We start from the raw sequence: 18,634 nt of genomic DNA, 5'->3' as shown, positions 1-18,634 counted from the left end.
GTTAGGAACAAGGATTACCATTGGCTCTAGAAAATGAATTTAAGTAGAATTAGAGATGGCGTTTGCCTCTCCTGCAGCACCTAATTCAGATGGTATGTGGCCCTCTTCGCTTCTCTACATTACACAGTCATCACAAGCGACTTGTCCTCTACTTTCGGGCTTCCTGCCTCGGGAGTGAGTGTTTCAGTGCTGTTGACTGATTTCCGCTGCGCTGTGTGTGGAGCTGCCTCCCAGCCACCTGTGTCGTTCCAGCAGCCTTCCCACCTCCGCCCTGCGCCAGCCACTGCTCCTGGCTGCCTTTTCATTGCCTTGTGCCTGTTTTACAAAAATGAGTGGAAAGGATGAAAAAATGAGAGTTTCGTCCATTTAGAATAGTTAAGAAGAAGGTGAAAAGCAGTACACCTTTAACCTCAATCACTCTGGGCTTAAGTATTTTAACTGTTCACTTGTGAAGGAAAAGAACAAAATTAAAAAGCTTATTTGAAATCCCGAAAAACGTACCTTAGAAATGAAGTGAAACCACGTAAATACATATGTAGTTTAGTGGGCTTCTGGTACAGTTAATATTCATTATGTAATGTACTCTTACATAGTGAATATGTAATAGAGCTGCCCTATTTGAGCATTTCATAGAAATAATCATAAATATTTTCCTAACATACCTGATCCCAGGAGAGCTCTTGATCATGGTCTGCACTTGCTAATCCCTGCTTTTCCAAGATTTTTGCAAGTCAGTCACATATGAAGCTGGAGTTACTCATCTTGCTGGAAAGACCCCACAGAGATAATACTCTTGCTGCAAATAAGAGCGTTAGTGAGGCTTTGTCACTCCTGTTTATCCATGGTCCAGGCTGTTATGATTTAACAAGTTATTAAAGAATATTCCATTGTTTGAGCTTCAGTTCATCCCAAATGCTTTCTCTGAAGCACATTGTAATGTGGAAAGATTTCCATCAAAGTTCCACAGGTTTTCTTGTAATAAAACCACAGTAGCAGGGTGGGGGTGATGGAGATGTTGGGAAGATCATAAAACCAGGCTCCAAAGCCCAAGCTTTCACATTGTGGCACAACTGCATTCCCAGAAGTTAGTGCTGCCCGAAAACGGAGGTTCAGTCCCTGAGGCAGCAAGCTCCCGCCAAATGGTCTACTGCTATCCATCTGTCCAGGAATGTTGCAGCGGGGGCTCCTGGGCTTGGGAGGTTGTAGTCAATGTGTAAGTTCCCTTCAGGCCAGAAGCTTCTATATATTGCAGAGTTTTCAAGTGAAGGACTGAGAAAACGCTTCTCGCTCACTCAAAAACCTGTTGAGTGCTTACTATGGGCCACTCTGTTCAAGTGCTTTAAATGGGTGAGCTCATTTCTGTGGAATCCGGGCTGTTATCCTCAATTTACAGGTGAGGAAATTGAGTTATACCTCACAGATCATAAGCAGTGGTACCGGGAATTAAACCCAAGCAGTCTGCTCCAGAGCATGTACTCTGAACTGCTAGGATTTCATGAATTTTACTTAGAGAAAATAAATACTGTAGAAAAAGGATTTTAGGTAATGATGGTGGGAGAAGAGATGCTGTGTTTTGCCATGGATAGTGAGCACTTCTTGCCCAAATTTTTGCCGAAAAAGTAAGGATGTGCATTACACATGGATATAATGATTACCTACTGTGGATATAATGGTGAGGATAATAATCCTGTGCGTGATGCTCACAAAATGTGGGTGCGCGATATACGTGGCAAAATATGGTAATAGTGTCTTCAGTTCTGAAAGGAGAAGTGTCATTCCAGTGAGATACGAAATTAAGCAGAAAGGGTGTTACAGGCTGGGGATCAGACTCAGTCTCTGTGGCGCCCGAGAGCTGTGAATAATGAAGGGTGAGATGTTTTAACCTGAGCATTCGTGCATTTCTAACACATTTTGCCTACTCATTTATGTACGTTTACTTCCTGGTCCTCAGCTGCATTCACTATTGATTGCTTAGATTGCCAGATCCCTAAATCCTATTTCGGTGTTGGTGCTCAGAAATCACTGTTTTGGGAAAATGAAACAGGATATGGGAACTTAAAACCAATTTCAAAAGTTACGTTGGTGGTTATTAGGAATAGGAATGGAATGAGGATTTTATTGTATCCTTTGAAAAAAGCTGCCCCTAGTGTAAGAGTGATTAAAGTAAATATACAAATTATGTGGTAATTATAGAATAGGCTGTACTAACAAGCTCATAGAAGATTCATGTATTAAAAGTTTCCTTATAAGTATAGACATCAGCAGCTGCAGTTCCTGCTTAACTAAGGAATGGCCCTAACCACAGGAAACTGGGCAATCATAAGCAACTCATTGCAGAACCAGCAGAAACTGCCTGTAAATCCTGTTCCCAGCTATCGGCAGTGAAACTGCAGGTGGAGCGATGAAACTACATGGTGATACACATGGAGATAACACTGAAACCCCCTAGAACAGAGCTGAGAAACTGCATGTCTCCAGAAATTCCTTAGGTCCACTCTTCCCATGGTTCCCCTATATAAACTAGCCAGTACGCCTAAGATGCTAAGACAGGCATTGAGACAGTAGTCCCTCATCTTCCAGGTGGCTGGCACCTGAATAAAACCACTTTCCTCTACATCAGCACCTGACTCTTGAGTATTGGCTTTCGAAGCAGTGGGCAGCTGGACTTGCGTTTGGTTACACCAGCTCTAGTAACGACATCTACCCAGAACAAAAAGGCATATACGAGGACACCAGAAGATAAGCTGAGAATAAGAAACAGTTTGGTAAGTGTTCACTTTGAAAAACATTCTAGTCTTTCAGTCACTGAAGCTGTACCAGGACTCATGAGCAAAGGTTGAATACAGGTCACAGGCAGTGGGCACCAGGACACTTTCTACAGTGATTTACATGCCCCAAAGCCCAGACTCTCTGTTTTCACTGAAAGAAATCAATACGTGTGAGTGGTGTAACTGTAGGCATAGTGCCTCTATTAGTGCAGCCCAACTGGGGCAGACATCATTGCAGGACGGTCTGGTCACAGGCCTGAGTGTCAGTACAAACCCTTGCAAGCTGCATTTCCAATATGGTAGTCATGTGTGGCTACTGAGCACTTAAAACGTGCCTAGTGTGAACTGAGGGGCTATGAGTATAAAATACTCACTGAATTTCGAAGACTTAGTGAAAAAAGTATAAAATACCTCAATAATAATTTCATATCTTGATTATATGTTGAAATGATAGTATTCTAAGTATGGTGGGTAAAATATATTAAAATAATAAAATGGATTATTAAATTTACTTCAGTCTATTTTGTTCTTTTGTACTTTTTAAAATGTAGCTACCGAAAATTCAGAACTACAGAGGTAGCTCTCATTATATTTCAGTTGATGCCACTGCTAACAAGTCTCTCCCCGACTTGGAAGAAGTGCACTAGGACTTTGGGATGAAGTGCTCAAATTCACCCCTGTTCGATTGCCTCTCATTCAGTCCAGTCCAATGGTCCAGACTGTTAAGATGTTTTGGGATCCCCACTCGATCCTCCAACATTTTGTCTGTGCTTCCCCACTTGGTGTTATCTGACCCTTGTATTGGCGGAGACATCAAGATTTTCATCCAAACAGTGAATACAAGTGCTGGCCAAAAAGATGAAGGCCAACTCCTGTGTTTTTTCACTAAAAGCCTCTTCCAAGTTGTTATTCATCAAAACATGAGGGTAAAGTCATACCAACCTCCATGGAAATAACTATCTTTGTCTTTTTTTTAATCATGTCTACAAGGATATGCTGAGAGGCCTTGTCGAAATCCAGTTATACAGCAGCCTGCTAGGAAATGAGATAGGTCAACATAACTTAGTTTTACTGATCCCTTATTGGATCCTAGGGATCAGTGCTTTGTATTTAGGTGCTTGCAAGTGATGCCTAACATTTCTGTCATGCTCTTTCCTTTTAGAAAAATTGCCCATTTAGAAAAATTACTTGGTGTGCCCCTCCCCCACACCAACCAACCAGCACTAGGGTGGCCAACTCATCCCTGCCTGCCTGGGACTTGTTTGTCTCTGGTTTTAGCACTGGGAGTCCCACATCCCCAAAAGTCCCTAATCTCAGGCAAAACAGGACGGTTGGTTACCCAGAGGCCCAGCATTGAAGGGTCATTTGCATGGAAGCCCCTTCAGCTCATGTCATTCATAATTGTACAGAGCAATGGCTGAAGGAACTGCAGGGGCTAGAGCCAAGCCAAGATCTGAAAATGTTCCATGAAGGAGGAATCAATGAGCATAGAGACCGAGAAGGTCAAAGCCATAGCACAGCTGTTAAAAGGCAAGTGTGTGCAGGTGCCAGACCCAGGAGGTCCTTCCAAGCTGGCTGACAGATTGGCATGTGTTAAAAACAACATTCCCTTTTGGCCATTTATGTAGGGGAATGGGGGAGATTTTTTTTTTTGGTAAGAGTTGTATATGCCCTTCATCCTTTATACTGAAGATTAAGGGAATCATTGCATGTACTGACTACATGATTAAAATGTAAACTTAGTATAATTGTCTTTCATTTAACAGTTTTATATTTATTTTAATATATAAGTCATACTAAGAATATAGGCTATTTACTTGGTTCTGGGTTTAAAGTCCTCTAAAAATATCTTCTAAAATGTTATTTCTGATTGTATATTGACATAATTCTTCCACCTTTGTTTATTCATTCAAATGTCTTTTTATTTGTTTGTCTGTTTTTGTTTTTATTTGTGATGTGGTTATTCATTTTGTGAGTCCCGAGCCAGTCATCTTCTTAAGAAACATATTAAGGGTGTTTATTTTTGATAATAAAAGGCATTAGTTCTTTCTGTGAGCGGTGATATTATTCTGTTTCAGAATCGCAGCCACCATGACTATTGGCAGCAGGCAACGTCCAGTTGGCTCATGTCCGAATCCCCATCATGGCTGAACTTCTAGGCCTAAACCGCAAAAACACTCCAGAGGGAAAGCTGAGCACCTGCAAGGAATGTTTTTTCCAATGTTTCCTTATTTCCACGAGAGGGTGCTCTGGTGAAGGGGATGAGGCTCATGTACATCCTGTGGACTATATAAAGAATCAGAAATACAATTTCTGCTGCCAAGTTTTCAGTTTGTTCTAGAGTCATTTTAACTCCCCCTTACTGATTGGCCACAGATGCCCGCCCCTTCCCCTGTGACTCAGACAGGGTCTCTGTGCACTCTCAGAGAAGCCCACTGTCTGCTGTAGGGAGGAAGTGGGCAAGCTTACATCAGGCAGAAAGAAAGAGAGAGAACTCAGTTGTGGAACACATTACAAGATTCATTTTGGTATAAAGACAATTAGCAGCAATTGCAGACTTTTTCAAATGGAAACAGAAGGGGACAATAATGTACTCTACCGATTCATTGCACCTTTATTAAGGAGCTGCATTATACATAAATGTTGGGGAACCAAGGTGGCCCAGAGCTCAGCGCCTGCACAGAGGAGCCCAGGCAGTGCTGGTGACAGCCTTGTTCCCCTGCACCCTCCCCACTGACCCCAACACTCAGACTCCTTCCCGAAACAGAGTTCCAGGGAACTTTCCAGTCTACTGCGGGATGGGGCTGGGGGTCATCGCTGGTCCAGTGTTTGCTGAAGATGGTTCTGGTCCGTGGGAAGACCATTTCTAACCACATGCCAGGTCCAGAGTTGAGTCCTTCCCTCCACTCCTGGAGCACAGCCGCCATCATCTTCTCCCTTCGCGTCCACACACCTCTCTGAAATGTCAGTGTGTGTCTGTCCCACGGATGACACAGAGCTAGACCCTGTCACTACGGAAGCAGAAGAGCTGCGGCACAGCAGCCCCTATGTTGTCAGGGCCACTGAGTAATTTGTGGCTGCTGCAAACTGGCTCTGAAAGATGATTTCTTCCTGGTTTATGAATTTATCTTAGAATTTAAATCAAACATTTAAATAGCAAATTATTGTTATTGAGGAAAAAATCAGGCAATTGAGATAGTGGCAAAAAAACCTCCCAGCAACCAAGGTCTGACAGTTACTATGATTGTGGCACTATTTCCAGAATAGCAGGTTCCCTGGCCCTTCTACACCTTCTACACCCCCAGTAAGTGAAAGGTGTGTGTGTGTGTGTGTGTGTGTGTGTGTGTGTGTGTGTGTTTGTATGTGTGAGAGAGAGAGAGAGAAAGAGAAAGAGACAGAGAGAGAAAGACATGGCCCCCACCCCGGGGTTGTGATTGTTCTCTCCGCAGTGGGAAAGCTGCAGGAAAACTGGCCTCACAGTTAAGTGACACCCTCACAGAGTGGCAGAGCCGAGGCAGAGCTGAGGCTTCTGGGGGGGTTAGATTTCTACTCAGCAGTGAGGCTCAGGCTAACCAGACTGGGGTGGCAGGAGAGCAGCTGACAAGTCATGAGAGGCACTCGTAGAACATCCCATGTTAGCCTGAGGAAACATCAGTCATTCATACCAGAGAAAGGGCGGTGTGGTGGAAATTAGGGCATCCATTCCAGGTCACCACCTACCCCCTCCTGCCCCTCGCCTCACGTTGTCTGGTCATTACCCTTTCCCTAGACTTAACCTTGAGTTCAAGGACAGAGAACTTAGGAACAACAAACTGACTTTGAACTTAGATTTCATTATATCAGAAAGTAAATTAACCTTGAACTGTTAGCTTTGGATTTTTTTACAAAAAGATAACGCTGCCACTCTCTCTTGCTACACTATCCTGATCACGTGTGGTCTCTCAATGGTTTAAACTTTCCATGGTAATCATTCCCTATTCCTCCTTAAATGAGAGCTCCCACATTTCTTTTGGTTAAATGTCAAGTTCTCTGTTCACTTCTCAAAAGCATACAGTGCTTAGCTGTTTACATCAAGCCGACACACAGGGTCTGGCAGAAGTAAGGCCTGTGTGAGCATGGTGTAATAATTTATAGTTTTATTTTGAACATTTCACATTAAATGTTCATATGGTATGTTTGAACATACAGTGTGCTTGAGTGTGGTAGTGTTATGTTGCAGAATTACATGTTATGATTTGGTGATGAAAAATTTTGTAATAAAACAGGGGTGTTATTTGTGCCAGATCCTGTATTTTCTAACAGCAGTCAAATGACGTAGGGGCCATGATATCACCACTATATTCTGTGTGGCACCACTGGTTTCCCTGGGAACCACTGCCCGTGCCCAGGTACTGCTGGCCCTTGGCCTGGCAATGCCCTGCCTGCTGGGCACTGCCCTCTCCTGCCCAGCTGAGGCTATGGCACACCCAGGCCCACAGTGAGTTCTGTACACACTGTGGGAGAAGGTCTCTTTGCTCTTTTGTGTTAGAAGCTGTCAATGGGCATCAAAACTGAAATGCTTGAACTTCCTGAGGTCCTTCTTGACAGCACTCTCTTTAGCTCTTTCATATAATAGGACTCAGATAATAAGCTCAATGCAGAGCCAGGCCAGGAGACAAATTTGAGGGACAGACACTATTTTGTTGTTCTTTTGACCATGGGGGAGGCCTCAGTACCAGGTAGGCTTGTCACTCCCAGCTCTACTCCAGTAAAGTGGGTTCTTCCCCAGGAGGCTCCCCACCCCTCCTGCAGTTGGTGTCCTGGGGACCCATCCCACCAGACTGCAGACATGTAGAAACACAGCCTAGGAGGCAGCTGCGGCTCTAAGACTACCTAGGACCTGCTAGCTATATAACTGTCCCATTTATTTTAGGAGAGAGAGAGAAAGGGAGCTCCAACTTTCAGAAGCCATAGGGAATTTACATTGGAAAAGAAGTCATGAAGGTGGGGGGGGGATAGAACAACTGACAACTGTAATGGCATAATCAATAAAATTAATTAAAAGCATGCTGGTCAAGTGGTAAACTTTGATATCTCTGCAAATCAAGTGGGAATACAACAACAGTATACCGGTGTGTCTTTCATGATCCATGTTGTTAACAGAAATAAATCTTAAACAAATTTTAGGATAATGAGGTTGAGAATAGAGATCGTGAGATGATTAAAAGAAAAGCGGCCTTTTCCTTTCACTGTCTCTGGTTTGTGCAGTTATGACTGCACGTAATTTTGTAAGTGCTAAAGCTTGCACTGTTTTCCCGGCCACTCCAGGCTCTGCTGTGGGAAACCCATCACGGTGGGGCCCAGTGGGGGCCGTGGCAGAGTGGGGTAGTAGAAGGAGGACAGAATATGGATCCCAATTGGCATTCTGCCTCCACCACTTGTCTGCTGTGCAAATCCCTATCCAGGACTCGGGTTGTAAAAGATCAAGAGAGAGAAAATTAAAGCATGGGGGTTCCTGATGGAATGCTTTTTTGGTCTGTATTTGATCTACTATTTGACCTATTTAAGTATTTTCATTTTTATTTAAATAATCATACTTTACTTTTTAAAATGTTATTTTAAGTTTATTGTCTTTTTTAGAAAGAGAGAGAAATATTGATTGGTTGTTCCACTTATTTATGCATTCATTAGTTGATTTTTGCATGTGTCCTGATCAAGGATCAAACCCACAAACTTGTCGTATCCAGATGATGCTCTAATCAATTGAGCTACCTGGCCAAGGCAAAATAACCACACTTTTCAATTAAAATTTTCCATTTCATTCTTTATTAAATCTGCCTCTTCCTGCCACCTGCCATGCTTTGTGGTAACTATGAATAACATGGCTAAATTTAATTTACTAATTATTGGACAGGCACCTAGAAGAATCACACTTGGAGAAAAGGACTGTGAGAGGCTTTGAGAAGTCTGTCCCTAGCAGGATCAGCTGAGCTTGGCACTGCCCTGAAAGAGCTCATGTGAATCTCTCAGCAACAGAACTACACACTTCCAAGGGTTTCTTCTCATTCCCTGAATACTGTCTATACTTCTCCACCACTTTACTTTGCCAACATGTTCATTTCAACCAGACAGCCATTCTGTTATTTTTACCTGAATCTTGCCATTCTTCAAGGCCAAATTCAAAATATGTCCTTATCCATGAGGCCTTCTTCCCTCTCCCCTGCCCACCCTCAGCCAGGAATGATTCTCCCCTTCTCCCTCGAAGGCCCATTGTACATGATTAAGTACCACTGATGATTAACTGGACTACTACATGATTTCATGGCTTGAAGCAAAATGGAAATGCAGAGTTCCTTGTTCAAAAATTGTTGGGAATTTCAAGACAGCCATAGTAGAGCATTATACCAAGCACATAGCCCTTCTAAGTGCCCTAGCACCACCGCACAGGACACGTGCCCACTCAGCCGGCCAGATTACTACACCAGGACACTCCAGGGGGAACTGAGAGGCCCCTGAGCAAATGTAATCATTTAAATGCTCATTCTAATCTCTTGCCAGGGAACCTGCTGAACTGCCCATTTTCCTGAGCCCATCTAGCGCTCCAGGCCTTGGCCCCCACCTGTCTGGCCCCTCTCTGTCTTACTTACCCTTAGCTTCCTGCTGTATCAATTCTCCCACTGCCTCAGTCTCCATTACAATATGAGTCCTGGAGGTTTGATTGTTGCTTAATGCACCGAATGATTTGGCTGCCTATTGCACAATCCCAGGGCAGAAAGAAAGTTGCTCACACTCCCTACCATGGCCCTGTGCTCAACACCCTCAGTTTCAACTTGTCACCTTCTAATGTCCTAACAAGAACACTAGAAGCAAAAAATTTCCACAGTCCTAAGTGTTTTCTAGAGATCAGACCACTTGTAGTGAAGAAATGCTACCAGCTGAGAGCCTTGCTGAATTCAAGATGAATGAAGACTTGGTTCCCTATTGTAGGTCTTCTACTAGCTCATTCAAGGAGTCTAATCAAGGCCATCTATGGAGAAGAATGGCTTTTTTGTTGGTTGGTTTCATTGTTAATACTTTTAAGAGTTCAGATGAAGCTCCAGAAACCAGGAGAAATCCTCCTGTCCTACAAGTAGAAAATAATTTACCTCCTTTCCTAGTAGTTGTCGAATTGTCCTTCACTTGTGCACACCTGTTTACACACAAGTACACACCCACTTGGATAGCTATGCAATTCATTTGATTCCCAATGATAATATAATTCATCCTATTTTTTTAACCACTGGTGCCACTCTGGTCTATGTGAATAAGATGATGAGGTCTCAAAACTAAGTCACCTGAGAAGTAAAAGAGATGATGGAGGTTAGCAGGATATAACATGAATATCTCTAAATAACTGAAGCCCAACATATAGAGCAGAAAGTTCATTGAATCTGTGTAGTCCCTAAAGGAGACTCAGGATGCATTGGTAAAGTTACAAGATAGGGACATGTTGGATCATCATGGAGGAACCTAGTAACTTCTTAGTTACTAGAGTGATTCAACAATAGAATGGACTGCCAGGGTGGTGAAGAAATTCCTGTATTTGAATGTTCTCGAGGAGATACCAGACACTGGAGAAAGGCTCTGAGTTGAGTGGAAGATAGGCATAGAGCCCCTCAGTGATCACTCATGGGTTTCAGTCTGTGCCAGTCAGGAAGCAGGTGCTGGGGGTTCAAGATTGAAAATGACATAAACACTGCTGTCCTCTGAGAACCCTTCCAACTCAAGAGATTCTGTTCCTCCAGATTTAATGTAGGCTGAGGGTGGGAACCACAGCTTATACGTCTCTTGTGTGTTCATAGAAACTAAACAAAGTGCTATGGAGCCAGAGCCAACAGTGAGCATCTGGAAGGCAAGAATTATAGCTTCCATCTGTAATACTTAGTGCCTAGCAATATGTAAGAAATTTGTTTTGAGGTTAATGAATATGTGTCCAGAGAATACTCCATATAAGTCAGTAAGTGGATCCACTGAATCTACAATATGGACTCATTGTTGAAAGGACCCATTGCAGCTCCAGTAATGTACAAGATGGATGAAGAAGTGCCCAAATGTGCTAAGGTACAATGGGTTATTTAACTCCAGTGGCCTCATTGTAACCATACAACTCTTGTATGGTAAGGACACAGCTCTTCTGAACATCTCTGTGTCCAAGGGCCCCAGAGAGCCAACTACAGGGCTCATTAGAAGATGATTTCACCTCTCATCTTCCTTCTTGTCTGAAGAGTGCCGCTATCCTGGTTTTGAAGACATTAAAAGTTAAATGACATAATCAATAAAATATATTTTTTAAAAAGTTAATGACAGAAACCAGCGGGAGAAATGGACGTGATTCTCTGCATTGACTAGCATTCCTCTGGAAAACATTAACCAGAAATAATGTAATCATTTACTTTTTATTTACTTTCTAAACCAGAAGTAAAAATCATTTCAACACCAGCTGAGCCCTCACGAAAGTCAACAGGCAAAAGTCTCTTCTGCAATATTGATCTCCATCTATTTCCTACTGATCAAATTATGTGGATAAACAACTTTTTAAAATTCTTGTTGACCAAACTTAGTCCATTTAAATTTTTTAAAATGTTTTTTCAAATACAGTATATAGCCATTTTTCCTGTTGCTAAGAATAATAATTTGCTCACTTTTAGGCAGTGTCCAGCAGCCAGATGCCTCAACTTTCTTTGGGCCCTATATTCTTTCAATTTGGGGTTAATAGAGCAAAAGTGATTGGGCTAAATCCAGGCTTCACCACTGAGTGCTGTGGTCAAGCCCCAAACATCTCTGAGTTTCTGCTTCTTCTATGAAACACAGAATGAGAACAATACAGCTCCCGTGGAGTTATGGGAGTTGAAGTGCAATGGCAGAGTAAGGAATCGACATCAGCTGCAATGATGCTGTTTTCCTGAGGAGGAGCCATTCCAGCCTCAGAAAGCCCAAATCTCCCCATGAGTCCTTTAACCCTAACATGATTCTCTCTTTTGAGAGACAGATGTGTCAAAGCCTCACTAAATAGTATATAGTTAGAAGCCTTTCAAACAAAAGGAAATGGAAAATTCCCTAGTTTCTTTTTTTTTTAAATTTAATTGTTGTTCAAGTACAGTTTTCTGTCTTTTACTTCCATCCCAGCCCACCCCTCACCAGTGCTCCCCACCTCCCTCCCATTTCCACCCCCCTTAGTTTTTGTCCATGTGTCCTTTATACTTGTTCCTGTAAATCCTTCCCCTTTTCCCCTGAAATTCCCTCCCCTCTTCCCTCTGGTCCCTGTCAGCCTGTTCTCTATTTCAGTGCCTTTGGTTATATTTTGCTTGCTGGTTTGTTTTGTTGTTTAGGTTCCTGTTAAAGGTGAGATCATACGGTATTTGTCTTTTACTGCCGGGCTTATTTCACTCAGCATAATGCTTTCCAGTTCCATCCATGCTGTTGCAAAGGGTAGGAGCTTCTTCTTTCTTTCTGCTGCATAGAATTCCATTGTGTAAATGTACCACAGTTTTTTTATCTATTCATTTACTGCTGGGCACCTAGGTTGCTTCCAACTCTTGGCTATTGTAAATTGTGCTGCTATAAACATTGGGGCGCATAGGTTCTTTTGGATTGGTGTTTCAGGGTTCTTAGGATATAATCCTAGCAGTGGAATTGCTGGGTCAAAAGGCAGAGTCATTTTTAGTTTTCTGAGAAAATTCCACACTGTTTTCCATAGTGGTTGTACCAGTCTGCGATCCCACTAACAGTGAACTAGGGTCCCCTTTTCTGCACAACCTCTCCAACACTTGTTTGTTGCTTTGTTTATGATGGCCATTCTGACCAGTGTAAAGTGGTATCTCATTGTGGTTTTAATTGCATCTCTCTGATAGCTAGCGATATTGATCATCTTTTCATGTGTCTCTGGATCCTCTGTATGTCCTCCTTGGAGAAGCGTCTGTTCTCGTCCTTTGCCCACTTTTTAACTTGGTTGCTTGTCTTCTTAGAGTGGAGTCGTGTAAGTTCTTTGTATATTTTGGAGATTAAACCTTTGTCTGAGGTATCATTGGCAACTATGTTTTCCCATACAGTTGGTTGTCTTTTTAATTTAATACTGGTTTTTTTTAGCCATGCAGAAGCTTTTTATTTTGATGAGATCCCATTTGTTTATTCTTTCTTTAATATTCCTTGCTCTAGGAGACATATCAGTAAAAATGTTGCTGCGTGAAATATCTGAGATTTTCTTGCCGATGTTCTCCTCTAGGACTTTAATGGTGTCATGGCTTATACTTCAGTCTTTTATCCACCTTGAATTTATTTTGGTGTATGGTGTAAGCTGGTGCTTGAGTTTCATTTTTTTGCACATAACTGTCCATTTCTCCCAACACTATTTGTTATGTGATAATGAAAAGCCTACTGCAAGGAGCACTGTGTTCTTGAGGCCAATTTCACACATAGAAACTATGCATGAAAATTACCAGCCCAAATAGTAAAAGAACTTTCCTTGAAAGAGTAGGAAGATTTGTAGAAATACAAACTTGTTTTATTCTGAATTTAGATTATGCCTCTTCCCCAGGGCTGGGACTAGGGTGTGGCAAAGAAGAGACCAAACATGCAACGTTTAAGGAAGTGCAACCTTGTGAATGGGCATCTCCTTAAATTTGCACCTTCATCCTCTCCCTTGCTCCACCCTAGTCCAGGCCCCATTTCCCCCCATTTATCCCCTCAAATGTGGACCATTTCAGAGCCAGGTCTGAATGGGTATGAGGGCAAGCTTGGGAGAGCCTGGAGAGCCCTTTCTCCACACAAAGAAAGGAAGTAATGACCTCTGGTCACTGTGGTTTAATCATTTTTACCACGATATCCTCAGGCTCATGTCTCCCAACTTTGGTGCATTGGCACTGAGTCCAAAGGGCTCTTCCAAATCACATCTAGGGCAACTGGTGCTAAGACACCTTCACGAGAAATCTGACATGTCCTTGCACAAGGGTAACTTGTATTCCATTAAGTGATGTTTTACACTGGAGAAATAAATTCCAGTTTGTCTCCATAGGACAAATATCATAATTGTGTATAACTTATGGCTCTTGGCTAATCAAATGTCACTGGATCAAATAAGTTAAGATGAGCTCCTTCAGGCAGGATGGTGTCTTCTCATCACTCTGCATTGAGGCACCTAACATCACAGATAGTAGGCATTTAATAAATGTCAATATGAATGAAGAAACACCACACTTATCAGAAATTAATCCTTGGCCACTCATGGCCTAGGCCCCTTAAGTACCAGAAGGCACAGAGCCAGGAGTCTGGCCCAGTGATTTAAACACCAACCACTGCCACTTCCTCCCTGCAAAAACCAACTGTTCCTCTGGCTTCTGCTCACATGTCCTTGTCTGTGTCATATTTTGTGAGAGGCTCTCACTTCAGCTCTTGCTGCCTGGCATGATATTTCACCCTCTACTAGTTCTGTCCTTCCCCTGAGAGACCCATTTGTGCTTGGCATAGACCCGAAAGAAACAACCTCAGCAACTCTGACCCTGAGCTTTCCTGGGATTCTTCTTGTCTTGCCTCCTGACTGGCAGCCATACATCCTGAATGCTGCCTTGGAACAGTTTGAATGCATTGCCACCTTAGTGGGGAGCTCTACTGACAAATCCAGAGGCCTGGTGCCAACCACAGCTGCCATCTTGAGGTCTCCACCATCAGCCGTACGCATGGGGATTCTACCCAGCAATGCCTCCTAGGGCCCTGTTGGCATCTCCTGGAGGTGGTTGGTCCTCTTCTGCTCCTTAAGCTTCTGGGCCGGGTCTCCTCTACCTGCTCTAACGAGCCCTTGGTATCTTCCATACCCTATCAGATACAGTAGTATGAATGGAAAGAATGTTGTTTCATGTGGGCCTCATAGAAAATTGCACAGATAAGTAATTAAAATAATGAGACAAATGATGAAAAAGAGAAGTAAATGCCTATCTCTTACTGCCATGCAAAGAAGCTGGAGCCAGGGGGATGGAACTGACCCAGGAGCACTCATGGGTATGTGCACTTGGCATTTGGCAGGTGAAAATCTTTCCAAGTTTGCAATAGATGGCATCAGGCACGGTGAAATACCTATAACCTTCCTTTGGCAATCTTTGCTACAGCTCTTTTAGAAAACATACCATAGTATCCTTCATTTTCTTCTTCATTGTCAGTAAGCAAATGGTAACATTTCTTTGTGAGTTAACTGAAACAACTTAAATGAGGGACCATTTTATTCAGCTTGATATCAAAGTTATTTTAGTTTATAAGAATTAGACATATGAAATATTTGGGAAAACAAAGATATTAATAAATTACATTTTAAAGGAGTTCTGATGCTTCCCCCGTATCTAAGTTCCCACAGAAGTCAGCCTGGAAGCAGCAGCGGAGGAAAACAGGAAGCAGCCGACCCGACACAGCACACCGGGTCCATGGGGTGGAGGGGTGTAAACTGGCACAGCCTTTCTGGTAGGCAGTTTGGCCAGAGAAATTAAGAGCTTTAAAAATATCCAAATCAATAGAAAGGAGGCAATTTTACCCTTTGTTACAGTATGCATGGACTTGGAGAGCACTGCTAAATGAAGTAAGCCAGTCAGAGAAATACAAATACCATATGATTTCACTCATATGTGGAATATAATAAACAAGCGAGACTAACATGCAAAATAGAGACAGATTCATAGGTAGAGAGCAGGCTGACAGCTCTGGGTAGGGGATGATGGAAGGCTCGAGCAAAAAAGAAAAAGAACTCATGGACACAAACAACAGTGTGGTGATTGGGGGGTGGGAGCGGAGGTGGGAGAGGGTATAAGGGTTACAAATGGTTATAAAAATACAATTAAAACAAAATATTAAAAATAAAAATATGAAAATCATTTAAATCAATAATTTCACTAATAAGAATCTATCCTGAAAAAATTACTAGAACACCAGAGATTCCTACATAAATTTCATTCAAACTTTTGTATATGATAGTGATCACTTGAGAACAAACTAAATGCCAAACAGTAAGAGAAAGTTAAATAAATGATACACACAATAGAGGCATAGACAGTCATTATAAGCATGCTTTTCAAGTCTAATGAGATGGGCAGAATATTCCAGTTATAATATGAAATGAAAAAAGGAGAATACAATGTTGTATATACAGTATGATTTGAATTACATTAAAATAATCCCTTGCAGAGGAAGAAAACATACAAAATGGGAATGTACTAAAATGTCTGTTTTTGGATGATGAGATTGTGGATGAGTTTGTTTTTCTGTTTATAGGTGAGAGGATAATAGGTCAGTTATTAATTGCTTTTTGTTTTCCTAGCACCAGCAAAACTGGGCAATCCCTAGTGCTTTAGGAATTGCCACTCATGGAAGATCCAAGAATGAAGATACCAAGAGAAATGCTCCAGGTAACAGAAATGATCATAAATAATGATCAAGCAGAACTTCCTCCCCCGACCCTCAGGTTGAGGTGGCAATAGAACCACCTCAAAAAGAGTGGAAATCCCGGAGCAGAGGGAACCCAGAACTCACCATGGGGATGAGGGTGGGTGTGCCAGTAGCACAGGGAGACATCACATCACACAAAGTCCCCTGAGTAGCAGGTGGCGTCAGAGCAGTGGTGGGCCACGGCTGCGGGGTTGTCTAGGCAGATGGGCTCGAAGGCAGCTTCCCGACGTCCCCCATGCTATGGGTGGGCACAGCAGTTAAATTTCCCCAAGTTTAAGGAGCGGGTAGCATCTAGCTGAGAGAGGCCTGTAGTCTAGCAAGGGTCACTGGTGAGATTAGGGGACCCCTGACCGGGAATGCAGGAGGACTTTTTGTCTATGGCTTAGATGGGGCAAGCAGGACCTGGCTCATGAGTGGGCATGCCAGGTGGATGTGACTAAGGACAAATGAGACAGATGATGCCAGCACAGGCCCTTGCAGCCTGACTAGGCAAAGGAGAACCCCTTTCTGCCCTTGACTGAAGTGGTATTTGTATAAATCACCCCCCTGCCCACTCAGGCTTGCTCTTAATCCCAGAGGAGAGAAGAAACATAAGAGGCAGACAGTCCTTGGTGGGACATGGTTTCAACCCAAGTGACTGTGAGAATAGCTTACCTGGGCGCAGTTAAGTTTTCACAAAAGAGTGCTCTGAGTTAGAAATTCAAATGTGCTGTCGTAAATGAAGTTATAGTTTATACAGTTGAGCTTATAACACATGAAATATTTACTCCCTGAACATAGTTTTTGTGATTTTTCAGATTCAATTATTAATGGCCATATTTTATATTAAAAATGGATTTATAAAAACAAAACAATACAAAAAACAAAAGAAAGAAAAGCATAGCCTCCACAAAAAGTTGCTCATGAATCAAGACCCTGAAGAAAATGGGGCATAAGGCTGATGGAAAGTCACCCCTGGTTCTGTGGGTCACCTTCCCAGGGGACCAGAGCTTGTTTTGTGTCTCTAAGAGCCAGGACCCCCTGTCAAAGAGAATCTGGAATCCTGACCAATGTTTCTGTCATTAGGATTCTGGTGTTAGTGTAGGAGCAGTTGGGGGTAAATGTGGAACTTGCCCTTCTAGCTACTTTCTGTGCTCCACCACACTCCCCCACCTCCCTCCATCCCCCAGCAAATCGATATTAGTAAGCTCCCCCCTAAAAGGCCCCCTCCTTTTTAAAAAAACAAGTTTCATTCTCTGAAGCAATAGCAAACAACAGAACAAATCCACCCCCACACTATGACGACCTCTAAATGTTTGAAGAACATGTTGGTCTCCATGTAGGGCTTCCTTGCTCTGGGTTAAACCAAGCCAGGTCCTCATACAATATTTTCCAAGCCTCTTGCTATCCTGGCTGCCCTCCTTGGAAGTTACACCTGGGATTGTCAAGGGCCACTTTAAAGGCAGCGCCTGGAACTGACACTGTGGCCCTGTGCTCTGGCCAGAAAGACTTGAATTCTGCTATGTCTTCAGAGGACATTTAGGAGGCATTTGTGTTCTCTGCTGCCCCTGCGGTGTATCTACTGCAGTGGGGGACTCAGACTCAGAGCTTTGCCAAGTGAATGGCTGTTAGCTCAGCTCCCCTGCCTAACCCTGCCACCCGCTGTGCTGCTCTTGTGCACTTGCTGGGGGCTTGAGCTGCAGGTGGCACAGGGCCATTGGTGCCAATCACACCCAACCACCCAGGAGACCCAGGCAGTGTTGTCTGTGCTGTCACCAACAGGGCCCTGGCAGTCAGGTCTAGAGCCAAGCAGCTAAGGGGACACAGAGCACCATGTTGCTCTGCTAGCCATGGCCCTCCTCCCTGGCTCTGCTGAGGGAATCCCCTGGTCTTGCCCCCATTCCCTGCTTTGGGAAGAAACACCTCTCTTTCTTTCCTCCGAGAATCTTACCTAAGACCTTAGCATCTCCCATAGCTCTCCCTTTTTACTCTAGATCATCTGTACCTTTGCTACAACTATGGGCCTTGTCCTCCCTCTAGGGTTCCTCTTGGAGGAGATAACCCTCTCCGACATTACATGATTTTATCAAATTTCTACACATCCCCCTTTTTACCCTCACAGACCCCACGGTGTGCTCAGATCACAACAGAAGGCTCTCACTCTGCTGCCAAACTGCAGCACTCAACAGCCCACCTCGCCTCGATGCACACTTCATCATCCCCTCAGCCTCTTCTCTCCACTGCTGGGACCATGTTCCCAGACAAGTTTAGAGCATCTCCCCCACCCCATTCTCAGAAGCATTGATTTGGAAGATTTCTTGGGGGCCAGCAATGTCCTAACCTGTTTGCTTTTCCAGGGCTCATGTTTGCAGATGTTCTCTTGGAACCACAACCGAAATCACCCCCCACCCTTTTGCAATTCCTCTGGGAGGCTTCAGCAGATAAAT

Source organism: Artibeus jamaicensis, unplaced genomic scaffold, assembly GCF_021234435.1.
Source record: "Artibeus jamaicensis isolate MK-2021 breed Jamaican fruit bat unplaced genomic scaffold, CSHL_Jam_final scaffold_474, whole genome shotgun sequence".
Taxonomy (NCBI): Eukaryota; Metazoa; Chordata; class Mammalia; order Chiroptera; family Phyllostomidae; genus Artibeus; species Artibeus jamaicensis.
The sequence above is the reverse complement of the archived record's forward strand: the minus strand, read 5'-3'. Positions refer to the sequence as shown.